At 34.0% G+C, this 19,264-nt stretch overlaps 1 protein-coding gene across 2 annotated transcripts in view; it reads right to left on the bottom strand.

Annotated features, from left to right (window-relative positions):
- LOC116880903 (sodium channel protein type 2 subunit alpha) overlaps nucleotides 1-19,264 on the bottom strand; it is a 140,546-nt gene that overhangs the window by 107,005 nt on the left and 14,277 nt on the right. Inside the window, exon 2 of one of the 2 annotated variants that reach the window (XM_032880338.1) lies at nucleotides 4,403-4,502. The exons of the other annotated variant lie outside the window; for it this stretch is intronic. The gene's annotated coding sequence lies outside the window, so the exon portion shown is untranslated. The remainder of the gene's footprint in view (nucleotides 1-4,402; nucleotides 4,503-19,264) is intronic. 2 annotated transcript variants of the gene reach the window in all.

Raw genomic sequence — 19,264 nt, 5'->3', positions numbered from 1 at the left:
CTCAAAGATAATTAGTTCTAAGATAATTGGGAATTTGGCTCTTTGATCTTAATACCATCAATATTCACTGCCCCCAGAGAATTAAAAACTTAATTAGGTAGTCACACGTAGACATTTAAATAATAGTACCAAGCCCAGTAACAGCATAAGAGAATAATGTACTAAAACAATACAAGGCAACTAACAAGGCCGTATATGATTTGTTTGTGATTAACAATGATAAACTTGAATAGATATTTAAAAATTTTACAAAATGCTTTTACACACATTATTTTATTTTTACTAAAATTTTAAATAGAAGTATAGTTAATACAAAATACTGTATTAGTTTCAGGTTTACAACATAGTGTCTTGACAATTCTGTATGTTATGCAATGCTCTCTAGGAAAAATGTATTACCATCTGTCATGATACAATATCATTATGATAGTATTGATTATATTCCCTAGGCTATACTTTTGTCCATGCAACTTATTTTATTTAAATGAATAAGTTATAACAAGGTAGATCAGAGATCAGAGGTGTAAACAACTTCATCTTAAAAGAAACTAAAGTATAATCAGCCTATGTGTTTAATCAGCCTACGGCCATAGCAAATAAACAACAGATGCAAGGCTGCAGCATGTTTTTCAGCTTTCCTCCAAAAAGATTTATTCTATATCTTTTGTTGGTTATAAAAAGCTAAAGGCACTGAGGGCTGACATGATGAACAAAGACTTCTTTGATGAGGTAAAACTTAGGCTGAGCTTTAAAGGCTGGGCCAGAAATGGAGGACATTCCAAGTGGAAGTGAAATCATGAGAAAATGCCCTAGAGAAAATGCCCTAAGCAGGATCTGACTCAGACCTACAAGAGACAATAAGGCAGGTCAGGGCAATAAGTAAATGAAAACATCAGTTGGACTGAACTAGATCACGTTACAGATCTAATCAGGGAAAAATGATAGAAGCCAAAGTGGAGATGTCAAAATAGAATGTCAAAGGTCAATGGCAACATGCTGAAGCTTTTTAATAAGAAAAGTGAAATACCAAGAAAAAGAGTATATATTATAAAATATCTTAAGTATTATAAAATGTGGATATGAAAATAATAATACATACTTAAGATTACAGTTTGAGTACACTAGTGCAAGTAGATAAGCAATAAGTGGGCTATAAAGAAATAAAGGAATTAGGTATATAAACTTGTTTAAGAAATATTAAGTATGGCAAAAAGTCAGAGTAATGGATGAAAAGACTTAAATTAAGGTTAACAGAAAGATCAGATTGACCTAATCACCTCAATCTTTTGAAGGAGAGCAGTGTGATAGATATTGCTAAAAAAAAAAAAATAATAATAATAAAACCATTTGAATCATCACTGATGAGAAACAGATTTTGTTGTTATTTACTGAAGAAATAGGATATTATAATAAAAATACAGAAATTATGGAGATGATTTTTAAAAATATACAAGTTTAGGTAATAATTCATACATACATAGGATCTCTTACTATTAATTAGAATTTTTTCCCACTTGAATAAAAGAGACTATGATGTCCTCATGTAAAGTCAACTTTGGCTTAAAATTAGAAAAATTTTTCTATCTGAATACTCCAGAAATGAAACACTATAGAACATCAAAATAACCAATATTTTGGTGTTGTTAGTCAACAAAAACTATTATTTGTTGAAATCTTACTAAGGCCAAGTATTGTTCTAAATGTTTTATGTGTACACTGTAGTATTTAATTCATTCTTCATGATAACTTCTGGAGTAGGAACAATTACTAACCTTATTTTATGCAAGGAGGCCCAAAGAGGTTTCTTTCTTGCCCAAGGACAGATTAGTAAATAGAGAAGCCAGAATGTGGACTTGGGCAACCTCATGTCTGAGTCCAAATTCTTAACCACCACATTTACATGGTGACTAAAATCACCTATGTAAACTATAAAATGTTAGTCATGGCTCTACTTCCTGTTCAGTGTTAAGATTTCAAAATTTTATTCTAAGGTCTTCTATTACCAGGTCAGATTGTGACTAACACCATAGCTCCAGGCTTTACATCCAGTAGAACCTCATGTGGAGTATGAAGCCCATGGGGTAGAGTTGCCTCATGTACAAACAAAACAATCTGGATTTAATACTAAGGACACAGGGAACATTGTGGAACACTCTTCAGAAAAGCAATACAATCACATTTATTTCTTAGATGTTGCACTGATAGTACAGAAGAGGTTTGGAATGTAAAATCCTTTAGGGCAGGAGATAAGAGAAAAAGCTATTGTAAGAGCCCAGACCGGAGGCAATGAATGCCAAAATATGGCAGAAGCAATGGGATGAGGATATGATCCGAGCATTTCTGAAGTTGCTTTAGTAAAATCTGAAGTTTGACTGCACATGGGTGGAGAAGGAGCTACCAAAGATGAAGAGGACTCCAAGGTTTTTGTCTCGGGGACACGATGCACAGGAGGCAGACAACTTCTGTCTTTCACAGATCTCACTGATATTCATGTTCTATGAAGTCAAATTCTATATGAAGCCACACAAATTTATGGAGCAAAACAGAATGAAAATTGTATTAAAGAAAACTTATTCTGCCCTGAGATACTAGAGCAAGAGGAAGACTAAAATCAGGGATGGTAGTGAGGAATCTTGCTCAGTAAGAAAACTAAGTCAGTTGGAAATTCAACTGTGTGTTGAGGAGCAAGGCAGTTAATGAATGCTTCTATTATTTCATAACAGAAAAAAAATTGAGAAGTTTGAATGGTTAATAAACATTCTCTTTTTTAATACAAAGATATATAGGTATATGTTTTTTAAGAGTAAGTATTTCTGCATTTCATTAGACTATCATAGACTTTTTTTCTAGAACAAGGAGAAAAATGATGATCTTTCAGAAAAGGGAGTTGAAAATTAGATTATTAACTAAGATAAAATATTTAAAAATTGTTATAGTAAAAAGAAATGTAATGAAAAAGTAAAAAATAACCATTTTCCTTTATTTAAATTTTGTTAGTCTACCTGAACAGGAAAATAGTATTAAGAAAAATATCTTGATATTTTAAACTGTCAATGAATATAAAAGGTGAATGGAATTTTTGTTCAAAGGGAAGTTGAATTATAGTTTCACTAAAGAGGTCAATAATAGGGGTAAAAACTACCAATATCTAAAGATTTAACAAAAGGCAGCGTCTTTGGTACAGAATGGGGGTAGAAGAGCATGTTAAAAATTCCCAGTCATTAGCAGAGATGGGCGTGAAACATGCATACACAGAAGGTCAAAATGTTCACACCTTGGTATTTGATGAACTATGGTCTATATCCTTCTACCATTTCCAGCCAGGATAGACATTTGGATAAAACACTAATTGGGTTTGACACTGTATTGTAACATTTTTTTGTTTGCAACATTTTCCATTGATTACCAATTAAAAAGAGAGAGAGACCATTCCATTGGAGAGATAACCAAAAGCTACTTTTCATTGTATGGATTAAGAAAATGCCCAGAGAAATAGTAACAGTAATAATAAATTACCATTTACTACAAATCAACACTTAAGTAAGAGTGAAAGATAATCCCTTTTCTCTTTATCAAAAATCCAAAACACATTCCACATCCTATACATAGTGACTGAAGTGGTGGGGATGATCAGGCAAGGTGTGAGGAAAGATAACAGAACTAGAGCAATATTATCTGTGAGAGACAATCTGCTGCAGAAAAGATCCCCAAGGTGCATTCCCCAAATTACTCCCACAAGTATACCCCTCACTTGAGGTAGTTGGCACATCTTCTTTTGCAAACAATATGAGGTTGACAGGACAGAGAAAGTTAATAGGGGGAAGCCAAGAATATCCCATTGAATAGCGCATTAGTTAGCTAGTTTATAAATTCTCTGTTTTACTAGTAATCTAGAACCAAAGTGCTGAGCCAACTCTTGTCTTTTAAACAAGTAATTAATTTCATCCCTCCATGTTGATCTACCTTATATAGATTTTTAAGTGTGGATTCAGTCTAGCAACGGTTCCATTAATGTGAACTTGAAGAATTATAGAGCTAGAAGGCGCTTTAGAGAGAATGTAGTCTATTTCTTTCATTTTAAGGATGATAAAATTGAAGCTTATAGAATTTCAGAGTATAGATAGTTAGCATCAGACCTGGGACCAGCGCTGTTTTTCTGGCTCTTAGTTCAGTCCTCTTTTTACTGGTAATAATTTATTATTTTGGAAGAAAAGAAAAAGTTATGAGTTTTTTAAAAAGAAAGATAAAAAAAGAAAGATAACAGAAGTAATTTGAACTGTAAGATTATAAAAATAGAAATTGTTTTCCATTAAGTAAATAAAAGTATCTATTTATTAGAGTCAGTGAATATGTCATTATATCTCTTTACTCATGAATAATCTTAGGATTTGAAGGCACTTACTTTTGAGTGAAAGTCTGTCAATCACAGACATCTCATCATTCTCCTTCCAACTCACCATCCTCTCATTTGCCAGATTCAAGTGAAAAGAGCATTCCATACTCTGAAATGAGTTGAGGAAGGAAAACGTGGGTCATTGTTGGCAACTAGGAAGGAAGTATCTTTTTCAAGAATAGTCCACAGGAGCTGACAAAAAGAAAACCAAATATATCCAGTATTGTGGGCATAAGGAAGATCAGCTTAATTCAGAAATAAGTGAAAAATGTGCCCATAGAGCATTATGACCACAACTGGATTCTACCGCGAGGGTTAGAGCAAGAGTAAGTTTTGCAGAAGCAGTAGGGCATTGAGAATATCACCAATATTTCTGAGATGTTTGCCAGATGGCAAAGTGTATGCACAGCTTACGACAGGTGCAGACAGCCATGCCAGACAAAGAACAGGAATACTGCTCCCCATGAAGGCAAATGAGTTCAGGAAATAATGCATCACTTCCCAAGAGTATTCCTGGCTGCCAAATCTACACAGTCCCTGCTGTGATTAGCTCCTATTTTCCTTAGGCCACTGGACCTTTGAACTGGCAAAGTTAAAGCAACTGGGAATTTAAAGCTCTCTCTTTTACCTAAGATTTTTAGATGTTTATAGGAAACCGATACCTTATAGAGCCATCTCAAATCCCAATGTATTGAGGATAGAATATCATCTGTAAGGATGAGTAAGCAGAAAAAAATCAGACATATAAAAAGAGGTCGTTGTTCAAAATAGGGGGCATATTCCTTATAATGTTGCAGATAACTCCTTATGAAACATAATTACTACAAAAAGAAGAGGACATTTTAATATTGAAATATTCTCTAAGATTAAGAAGACATTTTATTTTTGTTTAATGTTTTTGGAGGGGAGATACAGAGGGAGAGGGAGAGAGGGAGAGAGAATCTCAAGCAGGTTCCATGCCCAGTGCATAAGTCCAGTGTGGAGCACCATCTCATGACCCTGAGATGCTGATCTGAGCTGAAACCAAAAGTTGGATGCTTAACTGATTGAGCCACCCAGGCACCTCAAGAGAACATTTTAAATACGCAAATAAAGCTAGCAGCAAGAAAGTCCAGTTGGACTGCATGATAAATTCATAGTACAATATAAACAGTAATCAGCAGGTTTGAAAATGCAGAAAATTAAGTCTGTTAACTAGAGGACAAACTAAAGAAGTTTTTACAGATTTAAGAGAAAAAAGAAAAAATATAAATGAATATCATACACACACACACACACACACACACACACACACATATATGAATGACAAAGACCAGAAGATGCTATAATTAAAGATAGTAATCTCAGAAGGAGAAACCAAAGCCAACATAGTTGTAAAATTTCTAATCTCAAGAAAGACTACAGTCTTTATATCAAGAGTCTATAAATCAAAAAGGGTCATTGAATACAGGCAAATTAATGAAAATAACTCTAAATCTAGACATATCCTACTAAGACAGGGAAGGTAAACAAATAAATAAAAATTCAAATCCTTCACGTTCCTGGTAAGGAAAAATGGTTAGTTTCCAAGGAGGAGAAAACGCAAGCAAAACTCTGGCTGTGTATTATCTTCCACCTACAATTGCCATTCCTATATAAGGGCACTTGAGAAACATTCTCACACAGCAAGAGGTTAAGAAATATATCATCAATGTATCCTTTATAAAAAGATGATTTTAATGTATACTTCAGCTCTATAGAAGATAATGGAAATATTGGGGAAATTGTAATATAAAACTCAGGACATGGAGTTAAGCCATAGGGCTAAATTTAAATCACTGTTGCAAGCATGGTAACAAAATAATACACTTATAAAGAATATTTCTTTAAATTAGTATGAAATACCAAATAATTCCTTTTTTAAAAAGATTTTATTTATTTATTTGACAGAGAGAAACACAAGAGAGGGACTATGGGCAGGGGGAGTGGGAGAGGGAGAAGCAGGCTTCCCACTGAGCTGGGAGCTCGATATGGGACTTGATATGGGGCTCGATGCAGGGCTCAATGTAGGACTTGATCCCAGGACCCTGGGAATATGACCTGAGCTGAAGGCAGACATTTAACAACTAAGCCACACAGGCACCCCCAAATAATTCTTTTAAAATAATTCTTTGAAAAACTAGGAAATAGTTGGACAAGGAAGGAAAAAATATTTCATATAGATGGCAATAGTAAGTACCTTCATTTATGATGCTGACAATTTCTTTTAAAATAATGCAGTAAAAAACAAGGCTCTCTATGCATTCCAAATAACTAGGGGGAAAAAAATAAGAGAAAAAGGATAAAAAAGGAAAAAAAATATAGTTGATGTAGTCCATAAGCAAATCAGGAAAAAGAATAAAGGATAAAAATAGAAACCACAAAACAAGTTGTCAGAAGAGAGACCAAATATACCTAACATTTATGATAACAAATTGTGAATTGCTTTATTCACATTAAATAACAAAAAAATACCAAATTAGATCAAAAAGAAAAAGTTGAACAGATGCTGTTTATTTAAAAGAAGCATGAAACAAATTACCAAAATTAAAAATAAAAAATGGGCAAAAAATATATCAGGCAAATACAAACAAAAATGTAGAGCTTGCAATGTTATTAGAGACAAAATATATTTCAAGGCAAAAAATGACTTAAATAGATAAATAAGATAATTTAATACTTATAAAGGTAAATACTTCAATAAAATAGTCATAAATTTATAAAGCTAATAATAGTATATTATTATGCAAAACTATTAGAAGTTCAACATAACTGGAAAAGACAAATTCATTTGTCTCAGTTTTTGAAAGATGAAATATGAAAACAAAGGCATTAAGTGCATTAAATTTTAAACAAATTATCATTATTGTTATTTTAATAATTATGTAACAAACTTTGTTCTATATAATTTATAAACTTAATCAATTACATAGTAACAAAGCAGCAAGAAAACAAACAAGTGATTAAAAAAATCCTACCTTGATGAATTCTAAAAGGTAGAATTTCTAGACCTAACCTATATGTTTTGACTATAATACATTAAACCTATAAAACTTATTTTGAAATTTATAAGTCTTTACAATTTTCTGTGAAATGGTTAACATATGAAAGTGAAAATGTCAAAATGGTATAAAAAAACTGATCAGACAAATTATAAGAAAATAAATTGAAAAAATATAAAACTACTTTATTTAAAAATTTTTTTAATTTAAATTTTATTTTTTAAAACTACTTTAAAATAATAATAAGGTATCATGTTATCAATGAGTTATGGGTATCTTCTAGGAAATAAAAACTGACATTATCTAGAGGCACTTCATTTCTGCATTTTAAAAATTGACTCAGCATATTGTATGGACTTGTCCAATTCCTATGCTATACACCTGAAACAAAATGTGCATCAACTCCATTCCAATTATAATAAAAAACACTCAAAAAATGGCTCAAAAATAGAAAAATAGAAAATCACCCAAAAGGTTTTTCAGGAAAAATAAAAATTTGAGAGCAAAACTTTATCAAAAATTAAATCTACAGGGGTGCCTAGTGGAGCAAGGAGTCTGCTTCTCCCTCTCCCACTCCCTCTGCTTCTGGCCTGTCTTTCTCTGTCAAGTAAATAAATAAAATCTTTTTAAAAAATTAAATCTACAACCAATGCCACTAGTGAATACAGACATAAAAATCTGAAATAAAATTCATCTACTTAATAAAATAATACACCCCCCAAAAAAACCCAAGGTAGGAATTTTAAAATGATGTAATATTAGAAAATATATTCATGAAATTGATTATGTCAATGGATCAATAAAGAATATAACCAAATCCAGATGTGAAAAAAGAATTTAATAAGTCTTATATTTACTTGCAAATTATTATAAATGCTATTTCTAAAGAGAAATAAAAGAAACCTCCTCACATGATAAAGTCTGTCTCAAATAAAACTTACTTTGATACAATTGTATCACTATGGGTACTGATTTAAATATATTTTAGTGATGAAACATTATAAATATTTATATCAAAGTTTAAAAAAGCTAGATATTTTCCACTATTGATTTTTCCAAGAAAATCTGCCAGTATAATTAGGAAAAAGCACTGATCATAAATAGCTAGAGGAAACCTGATTAGTATAAGTGTTGAAAATCAGGGAGAAGAAGATGGGGCAGAGTAGGAGGATCCTAGGCTCATCTTGTCCTATGAAAAAAAACAGATAAATATCCAAGCATCCTAAATACTCCAGAAATCAACCTCAAGACTGGCAGAATACACACCACAACTAAATGTAGAAAAGAGACCATATCGAAGAAGGTAGAAGTGTGGACACTCAGCTTGGGAGAGAAACGGATGGTGGCTACTGCAGTGGGGCAAGGGCTTTGGTCACAGAGAAGGGCAAGAGACAGATTAACACACAGGGGAAGAACATGGAGAAAACGAATCTCCATAGCAGTTGGCTTGGAAAGTGAGAGAGCTTGTATTTTGTGAGTTCTTGCAACCAGTGGGGCTTAAAGCCTGGTTTTAAAGGTCAGCATACTTGACTCTGGGAGAGTTTAGAGGACATTGGGGCTGCTCTTGGAGAAAAGGAAAGGCAAATAGTGTGTGCAATGCAAACTGGGGCAGCTACTCTGGAAAACAGCATGGAGGCTCCTCAAAGAGTTAAAAATAGAACTACCCTACGATCCATCAATTGCACTACCAGGTATTTACCCAAAGAATATAAAACCAGTAATTCAAAGGGATACATGTATTCCTATGTTTACAGTAGCATTATTTACAATAGCCAAGATATGGAAGCAGCCCAAGTATCCATCAATTGATGAATGCATAAAGGAGAATGAAGTTGCAATAACACGGATGAGCTAGACACTATAATGCTAAGTGAAATAAGTCAGTCAGAGAAAGATAAGTACCATATGATTTCACTCATATGTAGAACTTAAGAAACAAAACAAAGAAAAAGAAAGGCAAACCAAAAAAACAGACTCTTACCTATAGAGAACAAACAGATAGTTAGTTACCAGAGGGGAGGGGGATGGGTTAAATAGGTGATGGGGATTAAGGAGTGATAAGCACCAAGTGACTATGAAATTGTTGAATCTATATTGTACTATACTGTACACCTGAAACTAATATAACACTGTAAGTTAACTGACTGGAATTAAATAAAAACTTTTTAAAAAGGAGTACTGGAAAATAGTAGATATAATTAACATAATTATCTACAAATAAAATTATATACATAGAAAAGCTGAAAGAATCAACTGAAAAAACAGAAAAAGTAATAGGCTATACCTGTAATGTAGATATACCTATACATTTTACTTCATAAATTCATTCATCCAGATGTTTAAATACCGTCAAATACCTATACTTCACAATTAGTACAATGAGAGTATATGGGCCAGAGGTCTGCTGCTCAATTTCTAAAAGAGCCATTTAGTGAATGTTTTAGGCTCATGGGCTATAGGGTCTCTGCTGCAGCTATGCATCTCTGTCCTAGTAGCATGAAAACAGCCATCGACAACACATGAACAAATAAACATGGGTGCTTCAATAAAACTTTATTTCTGGACGCTAAGTTCAAATTTCCTGTTATATCTACATGTCAAAAAATAGTCTTCCCTTTTTCCCAACTATTTTAAACAAAAGAGGCTTTTAAAAGGCCATAGTGTGTTGACCCTTGTTATATGCTATAAGTGGCCTATTAGTGATGTTATCACAAATCCATCTGCAAGGTATATTATGCAGATCAAAATGGCAGTGTCAAAACCACGTCATGTCAGAAAGAATTTCATAAACTTTAGGGAAGAAAGATTATTTTACTACCAGATATATAGGTGGGAAGACTATTTTGAATATAAAGGTTAGGAATGGCAGGTAGGAGACAATGAGGGATTTAAAAAAATATCTGTCATCTTCTCTTCTAGTTTCTATAGATGGAATAACAATACACTCTGATGTCATTTTTGTCATACTCCTATGTGAGATAAGCAAAATTTTCTCTGTAAGTATTTTTTCATCTTTTTGCTTTAAATGTATTTTTTAATTAGTAAGTGAAACACATTTATTAATTTTATTAACAAATCTTTAGAAATTTTTTTTCATTTTAATCTAATTTATCTGTTTCTGGTCACTGAAAAATGATCACAAACAGCAAGTAGATTATCTATTTCAATTAATTTGTATGACGTATTTGTATTAATAAAAGGCTTTCTTTGTATATGGAAGAAAATACTGTACCTCTCATTTCCATTTTCATAAGAATTATGATATTAAATAGCATCTGGAAGCATTCAGATATGAACAGTGCATGTAACAGACTATTTCCAAATCCAGATCTCTGTGTTGTCTGTGTTAGTTTTATTACTTATAAATTAAATTTTCCTGACATGTTTCTATTTATCCTATTTTTTTCTGTACTTAAGTCTTGTCAATGAGATTTATATAGATACCAAACATATGAGATTATCTTTAAAATCATATTAATTCTTGTACTACTACATCTAAGATCAGCTCTGGAGTCAAATTCACTGGAATCTATTTTGGCTTAGACAGTTCTTAGCTATGTGATCATCAAGTTATTTAAATTTTATATTTTTCAGTATTCTCATATTTTAAGTTTGGTTAAAATAGTATCTAACGCACAAGGTCACTGTAAAAATCAAATAATCTGAGTCATATCAATTGTTTCACTAATGCCTATATTATGGTGAATTTTTTTTTTGGTGGAAAAATAGATAACACAAAATAATTTAATTCAGGCATGAAAACACACACACAAGAAGACTATTCATAATGCCTGTTAGGTTTAAGGGAATCCATCAAAGTGCTATACTACCCCAGGGCTAGCAGCAGTAAAAAGCAAGAGGAAGAAATGATATTGTAATCAGGAAGGAGTAGGAGTTCCTTGGCAGGAACTATGGGCTTCACATTATACCATAGCAATCCGGAAGGGAGGAAATGTGAGGAATAAATATCCTAACTTCATTCCCTTCCAACCTTCCAACCCTCCAGTCCCTGCTGGTGACTATCTTTGGTCGTTTCAGCCAGAAACCACAGGTTAAGGGTACCTCTTGATAGGGGCCAGCAAGGAACATCCCAGGTCTCAGAATATGGTGTAACAAAACAGAGGAACAAATTATATGTATCCAGTACAGCTATTAGGCCATCATCATTTTTCAAACCATCTGTTTTGTTTAAAAGTATGACTATAATCTTTCATTATATGCTATTATTAGTTGCTACTATTTGGAGTCTATCTGCTAATCCAAACCACAAATGCCCCAAATATATTTCTTGGTAATGATTGGAAATATGAGTTTAATATGATAATTCAACCTATGCTTCAGTTCACTAGGTGGCCATCAATAAAGCTGAAAATTAGTCTTCTCCCTTTGGCTAAAAAGTTGACAACATGCTCCTTAAACTAGCTTTTAAAGAACAAATGACAGATGCTCACTGGTAATATTTGATGTAGTATCTTCCTCTAAATCATCAAAAATTGAATTACATAGAAAACATACAAGTTATTAGCATTAAGGATTCTAATTTGCTCAATGCCCTAGTCATTTTATACTTAATAACAAAGTGTACTAGTTTCCTATGGCTGCTATAACAAATCAACACAAACTTGGTGGCTTAAATAACACAAATTATTCCTTTACAGTTCTGAAAATCAGAAGTCAGAAATGAGTTTTACTGGGCTGACACCAAAGTGTTAGGATATGTTTCCCAGTTTTCTATCTCCTGAGGTCATGTACATTCTTTGGTCTGTGAATCCTCCCTTGCATTATTACAACCTCTTGCTTCTATCATCCTGTCTCCTACTTGTTCTATACTTAAATATCCCTCTGCCTTCCTCTTGTAAGAATTCTTGTAATTATATTTAGTGCTCATCCAGATAATTCAGGATAATCTCCCTATCTCCAGATCCTTATCTTAATCACATCTGCAATCTCTTTTGCCATACAGAGTAACATTCACAGGTTTCAGGGAATACTAGGGCATGGACAACTTTGGGGCCACCATACAGCCTACTACAAAAGGCTATGAAAGTTCTTAGTTTACAAACTGAAAATCGCACACAAAAATCTGTATCTTTAAGCTTACTCTTTTCCTTCCTTCTTTCCTCCCTCCTTCCTTCTCTCTCTCTCTTTCTGTCTTTCTCTCTCTTTCCCTATGTCTTTCTCTTTCCCCACTTTTAACCTATCCTTTTACTCCCAGGAACCACTAAGTGTAAAGCTAACACATATTAAATTATATTGTAATTCAAAAGAAATGCAGTAGAGAAGTTAGTTTTTCTATTCAATTTGACCAACTTATCAGTGGCTAGTCGAAAGGAATTAAGGATTCTCTAATCAATTCTCATTTGCCAAACTACCATGAAGAACTTTATGCCATGCAAGGTTAACAGAATCACCAGACTAGAAGATACCCAACATATCAACATACGCAAAACTTTGCAATAAATCCCTGAGACAAAAGTTTTGTTATGTTTTCATTGAAAGTCTAAATGTAAAAATATACCCCCATTGACTTTTTTTTTTAGTATTATTGATGTAGCTTGTAGGGTTTGTTTTCTGACACTTCCTTTTAGAATCACCAATGTTCCACTGGTTTTTACCATCTATATATTGGAAAATCTGCATGCATGTCCTTTCTGAATCCATGTCCACGAGCTACTCTATACCCAGATTATTTTTTTTAGTAATATTTTCCTTAGTCTGTTTCTGTTCCTTGCTATAAAGAACATTAGCTCATGAAATATCACTTCCCTTAATTTGCTAGAAACATTGTCACAAAAACTAAAATATTGTATACTAAAATATAGCCCAAATCCATTCACATTTTAGAATGTTTTGAATTGTAAAATGTATTATACTGACTTTTAAATTATACCTTGCTTCATTTATAACTCTTTCTGGTCTTTAATAAAGAGCAGAATTTTTTTGAAGAGTTAGCCAAGGTTAGGAATCTAAGAAACCAGGAGCTCAGGAGAAAATGAGCTTAAATATATTGGCTGAGTAAGGTGTTACCTGAAACAATTCTGCAATTAAGGATTTGAAATAGCCTACAAAATATACATTCTCTATAATCATGATGTCAAAAGAGTACTATAATCTATATTTTACTAACTTCTATAGGAGCTAGGCCATTTTATTTGCTATGTTGCATTTTTGAGGATAGATAATGATGACTGGAAGAGATAGAATGGATATTTTTGTGTTTGTGTGTACATGTGCGTGTGACTATTGTTAATTAATTCTGTTATTGGTTATAAAAGTTAACTATTCATGGACTAATAGAATTCATTATGAATGATAATTGGAAATTGAAAATGTGTATGGGAGACAGAGAGAACTTCCCACAATTATATTTATTATTTAAGTTTTCTCTGGAAATTTAGTATATGCTTAATCTATATCCTTCTACAAAGAACTATGTAGTCTACTAAAACAGTAATTTTAAAAGATATTTGAAGGAGTTATCATAAAGCAAACTGCAGAGAGCTATTTTAAGAAGTCACTTGAAACAGAAAATAGTTATGCTGTGAAAGTAAAAAATTTCAAATAATATCCCAATTGAAGTTTTAAATGACTAAAGCTCAGCAGACATATTGATCACTATGGAAGGCAGTATGTGTAGATACTGGGTAGCTCAGTAGAACTATATGACACAATGTCTATCTTTATACAGTGCATAATTTCATATGAAAGATGACCCAGATAAGCATATATTCGACTAGTCCACATTATGACAAGTGAGAGACAGCTGCAGGATGCAATGGAAGTACAGAGGAAAATGTGACTTTCCATATGAAAACATCAGAGAGAGCATTACAAAAGAAGTGATATTTGAGTTAGATCTAATTAGGACAAAAGTTCACATACATTTCAAAAATTTTTCACTGAAACCTTGGAATGTACTGAAGACAGAAAAATAGTGGAAGCTATTTTCAGTATAAGATCAAATGGAAAGTGATCCATTTTCTAGCCAGTTGGCATATTTATTTAGAGGAAACTTTCTATAAATAAAGTAATGAAGACATTAGGTATTTAACAAAAACAAGTATCTCAGCTGACACTTAGAAGAAGACATGCATGAACACTCTTTAGGAGAAATAAATTGAGTAATTTCAATTATATCCTAATGATGTCAACATCATAAGTCATCCTTCATATTTCCTTCTCAAACTTGCACAACAAAATTTTGGTATCCATCCCTGAACAAAAGTGCCTCCATGGGAGTTGTGGGATCCAGTACCATATCCCAAGGCACTCAAGTCTTACAACCTGTGCATCAAATAATAGGCAGAGAGACCTCATTACCACTTGTGGTTCCTGCAGAAGCCCATGAACTGGTTCAGGTCCCTCTCAGCCATAGTCCAGGAATACCTGAAGAACACTGACATGGGAAGTCACCCATGGACAAGAAAGCCCATTTCCAGGAGAGAATTTCTAGCACTCCAGTGGAGAAAAAAAATTTGGAATGTACTGGAGTGAATAAGAGGAACAGCTTGAATTTGCCTGTACCATCCTTCCCCCAAGGTAGCATAGCTTAGGACTGTGACATTCCCAGCTATTTCTCCCATGGGAAAGGGGGAGGGCAGATGAGTGTTTGCTTGACTTCTTCAACTGTGTAGGACATTGCCAAAGAGAATCCTTTCTCCCTTGAAGAATCTAGATTACTAAACTGAAAGTTCCATGACAAGGGGGAGGGATGAGATTAGGAGGAGTGTAGCTGATAACATTATCAGAGGTCTTTAAGGGACATGGTCCCTGATGGTTACACTGTAGACTCTGCTGCTGGGAAAGCATCACCCATGGATCTCTGCAACTAGCCTGAATGCCTCACGCATATCCCCCACATTCTCAGACATCGATTGTTTCCCTGTGTGAACTTCCAAGGCACCAGTAAGAGAGAATCTTGAGTAGATGACAAAAAAAGAGTGGTAGACACAAAAAATAATCAAATGAAATGAAAAATGCAATAACACCTGACCAGGCCAAAGAGAAGAATAAATCTGTGAGTGAGAAGATAAGAAACTTAAAATTATCTGGTTAGAGGAGAATAAAGAAAAGAGAATGATGTGCTATGGTGAGTGCTGTGAATTGTGTAAGACTGATGATGCACAGACCTGTACCCCTGAATCAAATAATAAATTATATGTTAATCAAAAAAAAAAAAAGAAGAAAGAAAAGAGTAAAGAAAGTCTACATGACACAGACCTGTACCCCTGGGGCTAATAATACATTATATGTTTATAAAAAATTTTTAAATATTAAATATAAAAAAAAGAAAACCTACATGATCTCTGAGATACCATGAAAAGAAACAATGTGTGAATTATTGGAGTCCAAAAGAAGAGATGTTCTCTAAGGAACAGAATAATGGTTGAGAATTTCCCAATCTGGGGAGAGATTTGGATATTTCAATCTAAAATTATCTCCAAGAAACATTATAATAAAACTGTCAAAATCAGAGACAAGGACAAAATCCTAAAAGCAGAAAAAGAAAAAAAAATGTAACCTACAAAGGAACCTCCATTAGTCAACCACCAGATTTCTCACCAAAAACTTTATAGGCCAAAGAAAGTGGGATGGATATGGCACTTTCCTTATGCTTTCACACGTACATTTGAAAATGGTTCTATCTTTATGAAAGAAGATGTTAGTTGAAAGATGGTTTCTAAAAAAGATGACAGAAGAATAGGGGACCCACATTTCATCTGGTCCCTTGAATTCAGCTACTTATCTATCAAACCATGCTGAACACCTGTGAATCCAACCTGAGAAGTAAGAAAAGAATTCCTGCATTCTACAAATAGAAAAGCAACCACTTTTTGCAAGACAGGAGATGTGGAGACATGAATCTGAGGGGATATATGGAAGGATAAACTATGGGGGGAGGGAGCCTCCCTAAGCCAGCTACTGGAAAGTGATATAGCAGCGAAGTGCAAAATGGGAACTTTTAGAAGTCTGCTCCTGTGAGGAATATCCCTGCCTGAAAGGTGATCAGATAAGTGAAGTGGGGCAGAATCCTAGGTAGGACAACATGGTCTCTGGATCCCCAGGGTCACAGAAAGAACAGGGATGCCTGAGCTGGCGTAGTTCCCAAGCACTGGAACAGGGAAGCCGGCTACAATTAATGAGCCTTGGCATGGTCTCTCAGCTAGGTGTTGCCATAAATTGCAAACCGCTGCATGATCCGGACACTACTCTCCAAGCAGGGACCCAGCAAGCGACAGCTGCTGGGAGACCCTGCTCCTTCCCCTTGGAGGAGTGCCCAGATGCATATACGATCAGGAAATTACTCCAGAAGCAGGGGTCCAACAAGCTGCAGGACCTCCCTGAGACCCTGGCCCTCCACACACACACACCTGGGAGGATTGGTGTGGGTGTGTACCACAGCAGTCTTCAGAGTTTGAAGTAAACAAAAGGGATTGACTGCTTTTTCCTGACAGTGCACTGAAGAGTGGGGGCAGCAATCATTCAGCTCTGGAGCTAGAGACGGGGTACAATCATTTTTCCTTTTTTTTTTTTTTCTCATTTCCTAAAGCAGCAAAAGCCTTCAGAAAACAAAAGCTACACAGAGCAACCTGAAGCAGTTTACACTGAGCTCTGCCCCCTGATTAGGGGTGGTGCGATTCTGCCAGGCAAAAACACCTGAGAATCAGTGCAACAGACGCCCTCCACACCCCAGAAGACCAGCAGGAACATCAGTTAAATACCAAGTTTATGAATCACTCAGAAATGAAAAACTCCTGTACTGGGAAAAATACTATAGAATTTGAGGTCTTTAGTCTTTGGTGTCTCCATTTAAAAAAATTTTTTTTTTCCTTTTCAAGGTTCTCATTTTCCTTTTTAGCTTCTCATTTTATCAACTGTTTGTTTTTTCAGTCTTTTTTTTAAATTTTCATTTTTACATTTACAGTTTATAGATATATTCTTCATATTTGGCTTCCTTTCACTGTATTCAATTTTATATACATATATATTCCTTCACAATTTTGGGATTTAGTGTCTTCAGAAAAATAGACCAAAATACACCCCAGACCAAATAGATCACCCTGTGTTTGTCCACTTGGTAGATTATATTCTTTCTTCCTTTTTCTTTTCTTTTCTTTTTTTTTTTTTTGGTTTCTGACCTCTTCAGATTGGTCCAGTGTGCATTTTGCTGGGGTTGGAGTTGATAGTTTTGATTTTGTTCTTTCATTTATCTATTCTTCTCTGTAAAAAATGACTAAAAGGAGAAATTCACAGCAAAAGAAGGTACCAGAAGGTAATACTCTGCCATAGATCTTGTCAATATGGATATAAGGAAAATGTCAGAAATTGAATTCAGAATAATGATTATAAAGTTACTAGCTGAGTTTGAAAAAACCATAGAATACACTAGAGAATCTCTTAATGCAGAAATAAAATCTAATCTGGCCAAATTAAAGAAGGTTTTAACTGACATGCAGTCTAAAAAAATGGATGCTCTAACCACTAAGGTAAATGAGGCAGAAAAGAGAGTGACATAGAAGACAAAATGATGGAAAGGAAGGAATCTGAAGAAAAGAGAGAAAAACAACTAACGGACCATGAGGGGAGGCCTCGAGAAATGAGTGATACTATAAAGCAAAACAATATTAGCATTATTGGGGTCACAGAGGAAGAAGAAAGAGAGAGGGTGACAGAGGGTATATTTGAGCAAATCATAGCTGAGAACCTCCCTAATGTGGGGAAGGAAACAGGCATTCAGGAGGTAAGAGAGACAGGAGGTAAGAGAAGTCCCCTCAAAATCAATAAAAATAGATGAACACCCTGACATTTAAGAGTGAAGCCTGCAAATTTCAGCAATATGAAGACAAATCCTGAAAGCAGCTACATACAAGAGATCCTTAAAATACACAGGTAGAACACTAGATTGGCAGCAGACCTATCCACAGAGATCTGGCAAGCCAGAAAGTGCTGGCATGATACATTCAGAGTACTAAATGAGAAAAGCATGCAGCCAAGAATATCCAGCAAGGCTTTCATTCAGAATGGAAGGAGAGATAAAGAGCTTCCAGGACAAACAGAAACTAAAAGAACTTGTGATCACTAAACCAGCCCTGCTGGAAATATTAAAGGGGATCCTATAAGCAAAGAGAGGGCCCCAAAGTAATATAGACCAGAAAGAAACAGAAACAACATATAGAAACAGGGACTTTACCAGTAATACAATGGCACTAAATTCATATCTTTCAATAGTTATTCAAAAGAGAATGGAATGATATATTCCAAGTGCTGAAAGAAAAGAAAATGTCATCCAAGAATATTCAGCAGCATCATACTTCAGTAATGAAGGAGAAATAAAGACTTTTCCAGACAAACAAAAGTTGATAGTTCATTACAAGAAATACTAAATACTGAAAGGAGTTCTTTAATTTGAAATGAAAGAATGCTTAATAGTAACATGAAAACATATGAAAATACATATAACATTGTAAAAGTAAAAGTATAATCAAATTTGGAATACTCTAACACTGTAATGTGGTAATGTGTTAACTGATAACTATAATATAAAATTTTAAAGGACAGGAGTATTAAAAATAACTATAGCTACCATAATTTGTTAATGAATACACATTATAAAAAGAGATTTTGACATTCAAATCATAAAAGAGGGTAGTAAGAGGGTAGAGTTGTTGTATGCATTTAAAGTTAAGTTGTTATCAGCTCAAAATAGACTATTACAAAGATTAAGCTTCATGGTAACCAAAAAGCAAAACCTATAGTAGATTCACAAAACTTAAATGGAAGCATAGCATATCAACACAATGAAAAAAAAAATCACCACTTCACAAAGGAAGGCAGCAAAAGAAGAAAATAA

This window comes from Lontra canadensis, unplaced genomic scaffold (genome assembly GCF_010015895.1).
Source record: "Lontra canadensis isolate GAN:19392208 unplaced genomic scaffold, GSC_riverotter_1.0 scaffold69, whole genome shotgun sequence".
NCBI lineage: Eukaryota > Metazoa > Chordata > Mammalia > Carnivora > Mustelidae > Lontra > Lontra canadensis.
This window is presented reverse-complemented; position numbering and strand designations above follow the sequence as displayed.